Below are 5,679 nucleotides of genomic sequence, written 5' to 3'. Positions count from 1 at the left end.
ATACTTACACACTTAGATCAGTTTCTGGCATATGGTAAATGCAATATGTTTATTAAGAATTGAAAAAGATTCTTGTGAATGTGAATGTGAATCCTGTCCATCACACAGGAGAAGATGACTCATGGAGATAAAGTAGCTTGGCCAAAGTCTCGTGGCTAGCAAGTAGTGTAGCTGGGAGCCTCACCCCGGCTGGGATCCTCATCCCGGCAGGCTGACCCCTTGATCCCTCGTGCTGAAAGGCCCCACGATGGCAGTGAGGACCTGCCTCACCTGTGGAGCAGTCCTGCATGCCACCTTTTTCTCTCGTTCTCTTAGACAAGGGTTTATTCCAGTTCCCTGACATCGAATTCTCTCTTCAACTGCACGAGTGGGCCTTTGTTTCTACAGAGACCAACTCAGCTCTGCAGGTCTCTTTCTTCTTTCTGATCGCATAGGGACCTGCAGAAGTCTCCATTCTCTCTCGTTAGAATGGCAGTTTAAAACAACTCCATTTCTGGGGCCAGCAGATGACATGGTGGTTAAGGGCATTGGACTCCCACATGACTGACTGTGGTTCAAGTCCCAGACCTAGCAGCTTGCTTTCTTACTCTCTCTCTCTGTCCTCTTTGGTCAAATTAAAATAAATAAATAAAAAACAAACAAACAAACACACAAAACTCCATTTCAATGCATACCATGTATTGTAGGTCATCTAGGATCAAAACTAGTCTCCTCTTGTCCCCTTCTGTGAGTTTCTCAGAAGGTCCCTAATTCTCCATTTGCACAAATCTGCATATTATTCCTCCAGAGTCCCAGGAAACACACCACCAAAAAAAAAAAAAAAAAAAAAAAAAAAGAGTTTATTTGTTTATTCAGAGAGAGAGAGAAGCACCCCAACAGAGCTCTCATAACCTCAATCCACCTGGTCTCAGCCAGCCCAGTCAGGGCATGTGTGTGCCACCTGTAGGCACAGAGAACTCCTGGGACTCAAACCCAGGACCTTCCTGTGTGAGTCCAGTTGTGTTACTGTTGCATACCACCTGATCACTAAACTATCTTTCTATGGGACAGTTTATTAAAATGTTTCACTTAGATCTCACAATGGCTTGTACCCATTGTACACACAAGGAAACTGAGGCCCGGTGGCATAGTAGTTGGCAAAGGTCACACAATGAGTCAGGTTTCAAATGCAGGTCTAATTTCAAATATAAGGAGTTAAATGGAAGAAATAAACAGGTTCTCCTGAGCCCACAGTGTAAGGAAGGAGCCATATTCCACAGAGCCCTCCTCCTATCCACTTTCTTTCCTCCCAGCTGAGTTGCACAGCCATCCTCTGCCCAGAGTCCCACAAAAGCCCATCCGGAGCCATGCGCCCTACATCTCCACCCCAGCCCATCTTCCCCTCCAACGGGTTCTTGCTGCCTCCACGACACCCCCAAAAAAAAAAAAAAAAAAAAAAAAAAGGGCATTTGTGTGATATACAGGAGAAGCCTGGGGACATGTGTTACTTTGTAGCTGCTCCCACCCAGCGAGCCAGGCCTGGCAGTGGAATGTACTCTTGTCATTAGTGCAGCCCTTCACCTTTTCTTCGGCATGATCTTCGTTTTGTGTGTTTGCGCAGAAAGCCTCATTTGTATTCGGAGTCTGCTATTTTGATCTAAATGATAAGAAGAGCACTATCATTTGAATCCACAGCTTGAGGGGCCTGCTTCGCTTTTCAAGTACACTAAGTTCTTAAACACAAGTGAGATGAAAAACATATTGCACATCCCCCGGGAACTATTTAAAATGTGAAATATAAATATTTCTCCTTTGAATGTACTTAACTTTGCGAGCCTGTATCTGGTTTGTGTCCTTTCAGTCATCACACTGACGTTGTGTTTGCTATTCCTTCATTTAGCTGAGGCGAAATGAGCTGGAGAAGTGAGAATCAGCACTTCAGCCTTTGCTGCCCAGCAGAGTGCGGGAAGGTTGCCAAGTCTCCCTTGATCACATAATGCCTTTCAGATAAGGTTAACTCTGCAGTAGGCCCTGCCTCGTGTTAGTGTTTTATGGTGACAGATACGCTGGCTTGAGTCTCCTGTTGCAATGAATCTACTGTGAGGAAAGGCTAACAGGAAAGTCACCAGCCAGGGGGCCATGCATCCCTCTTACAGGGCACACCTAGGGACACAGCTGCCATTTCTTCGTTGGGACCAACTCAAGACCACCCCTATCCTTCTCCATTCCCTAGAAATCTGGACGGTTTAAAAGATTTATTTAGGTAGAGAAAATATTATTTAAAAAAGAGATAATTTTCCTTTGGGCATTCTTTTACATATTAAACTTAACTCCTTTTCAAGTAGGACAGCTATACCATTCTTATCTCATCTCTCTGTTTTCAGAAAGCTAGCAGGTCCCCTCCACTCTATAATTTAGAACCAAGGATGTGTGGGGATGAGAGGAACAGGGGTCATTTCTCTGATTCCATTCTGTGGGTGGAGCATTAGATGATGCCTGTAGGTCTGAGTTGAGGTGATTTCCGTAAGTCCTCTTTCGTTCTAAGAAAAAATTTAAAAAAAATTATTGGATGTAGGAGAACTATATCTTTGTTAAGATAGGAGATACTTTGTACTCCAAGGAATTGCTCTGGGTGGGAAATTGGCTTCCCAGTCTCGCAGCCACAGAACCTTATTCAAGCAAAATCTCAAAACAAAGCCCACCCTAAAGATCTTTCAAGACCAGCAGATGACTTAGTGATTATGACATGGCCTCACATGGCTGACAGTGGATTTGAATTTGTGAAGCTCATGCTGGGCACGCATGCCTGTGTGCCCAAAATCCTGAGAGGAGAATGGAGGCGAGCGGATTGCAGTGCAGCCATGCTCCCTGGGAGTGATTTCTCGCTTCTCTCTCTCTGTTTCCCTCTGTCTTTCTGGTGAGAGCATGCATCCTATAACAAAAATCTCTCTCTCTTAAAAAAAAGACTATTCTTACTAAAAAGGGTGCTGGGAGGCCTGGAACCTCTGCTTTCTGTCACTATGCTTCTCTCTCTCTGTTTCCCTCTGTCTTTCTGGTGAGAGCATGCATCCTATAACAAAAATCTCTCTCTCTTAAAAAAAAGACTATTCTTACTAAAAAGGGTGCTGGGAGGCCTGGAGATCTGTAAATGGAACCTCTGCTTTTTGTCACTATGATTTCATCTATTATAGGTATTTTATAAAGGTAGATTTATGCAATATTTGTCCTTTTGTATCTAGCATATTTCACTTAACATAATGTTCATCCATGTTGCAAGATGCAAAAGAATTTCACTTCTTTGTATGGATGAATAATATTCCATTGTACAGATACACCACCGTTTATCCATTTATCTGTTAATGGACACTTGGGTAGCTTCCACCTTTTGGCTATTATGACTATTGGACAGTAAATATCGGCGTACAAGTATTTGTTTGAGTTTCTGCTCAGTTCTGCTGGGTATACACCTACAAGTGGAATAACCACATCACATGGAAGCACCATGTTTTAATCTTTTGAGGAACTGCCCAGTTGTTTTCTACAGCAGCTACGCCATTTTCTATTTCTACCAGTAGTATGGAAGGGTTTCAATTTCTCAACATCCTGGCCAACACTTGATTTTCCATTTTTTGTTTGTTTATTGTCATACTACTCATGCTGGTAAGTATGGAGTATATCTTATCATGATTTTGATTTGCATTTCCCTAATGACTAAGGATGCCAAGCACCTGTTCAAGTGCTTACTGCCCATTTGTATACCATCTTTGTAGAAATGTCTACCTTGGCCTATTTTTTTAAAAATAGACTTTTAAAAGAGTATTTTTAGGCTCATGGAAAATTTAGTGGAAAGTACAGAGATTTCCTATATGTCACCTGTTCCCATTCATGAATGGCCTCCCCCATTATCAATATCCCCTACAAGGACAGTACATGTGTGACAACTGAAGAACCTAAATAACGCTGAATATTCACCTAGCATCCACAGTTTGCATTAGGATTCCTCAAACTGTAGCCTTAGTGTTACATTATAGCACTGTTGATATTGTACATTTTGTGAGTTTGGAGAAAATATATGACATGTATCCACCACTGTAGTATTATATAAAGTAGTTTTATAGTTCTAAAAAATCCTATTCTGAATGCTCTGATTATTCATCTCTCATCCCTCTTTGCTCCATAACTTCTAGCTAACTTTGATCTTCCTATATCCATACTTTTGCCTTTCCCAGATTTTCATATAATTGGAAGTATAGTGTGTAGTATGGAAGTATAGTTGTAGAGTATGTTGCCCATATTGATTGACTTCTTTTATTTAGTTTAAATAAATATGCATTTAAGTTTCCTCTCTGTATTTTCATGGCTTCATATGTCATTTCTTCATTTCTAAAAATACCTTTTATTTCTTCCATGAGGGAGACACACAGAATAAAATAGGGGAGGGGAAATGAGAGAGACAGACAGAAAGAAAGGCATCCCCAGCTGGCCCTGTAGCCCTCTGGTAAAGAAAGGCAGGCATCCCAACAGGATCGTCATGTTTTGATCTATTTCCATTCTCAGCTGGTGCACATCCAGAGCATGGGTGGTCACAACTGGCATGCTCAGGGAGGTCCCAGGGTGTGAAGCCAGGAGATTTCTCATATGAGTTCAGATGTGTTACTGCTTTCATGGTTAATGACTTTGGTGATGAATCTATATTGTCATTACCAAACACAAGATCATCTAGATTTTCGTCTGTGTTGTTTTCTAAGAATTTTATGATTTTGCATTTTATGATTAGGTCTGTGATCCATTTTGAGTTATTTTTTGTGACATGTAGAAAGCCTGTGTCCAGATTCTTTCTTTATGTAGATGCCAATGTTTTCCAATATCATTTGTTGTCACTCTCTTTGTTTCATCTTACTGACTTTTCTCCTTTGTCAAAGATCAGTTGACTATATTTGCACAGGTCTATTTCTCAGATTTCTTTCTTTTTTTTTTTGAGAGAGAGAGATATTTTTGCTACCAAGATGTGTGTGCTCATCAGAGAGAAGGGGTGATAAATCACTCTACAGGGAGGATTGCCATGCCTCAATCCCTTGCCCTCCATTCTCCTCTCAGGGTTTTGCCATGCGCACACACATTCCCAGCATGAGTTTCAAGCCATGGGGTCTGGGACTCGAACTGCCGTCAACCACATGGGAGTCCAGCACCTCAACTGCTATGCCTCCTGCTGGCCCCTATTTCTGGGGTTTATTTTATATTTCATTCATCCATATGTCTATTACTTTACTAATATCACACTGTTTTTGTTTGTTTGTTTGTTTGTTTTGGAGAGATTTTCACTGTAGGGCGCGTGCGCTCGCCAGACAGACAGAGAGAGACATAGAGACAGAAAGCGAGAAATCACCCCCCAGGGGGGATGGTCACGCCGCAATCCCTTCTCCTTTATTCTCCTCTCGGGATCTTGGGCATGCACGCACACGCACCTAGTGGGAGTTTTAAGCCACCGGGTCCGGGACACGAACCGCGGTCGACTACGTGGGAGTCCAGCGACATAGCCATTACGCTAACTGCTGGTTCCCACTAATATCACACTGTTTTAGTAAATTTTGGAATCAGGTAGTGTCAATCTGCCAGTTTTGTTCTTCTACAATACTGAGTTGGATATTCTGGTTCTTTCACCTTTCCATACAAACTTTAGAAGCAGATTGTTAATATCCT

This window comes from Tupaia chinensis, unplaced genomic scaffold (genome assembly GCF_000334495.1).
Source record: "Tupaia chinensis unplaced genomic scaffold, TupChi_1.0 Scaffold000647_1, whole genome shotgun sequence".
NCBI classification, from domain to species: domain Eukaryota; kingdom Metazoa; phylum Chordata; class Mammalia; order Scandentia; family Tupaiidae; genus Tupaia; species Tupaia belangeri.
Note: the sequence above shows the minus strand (reverse complement) of the source record.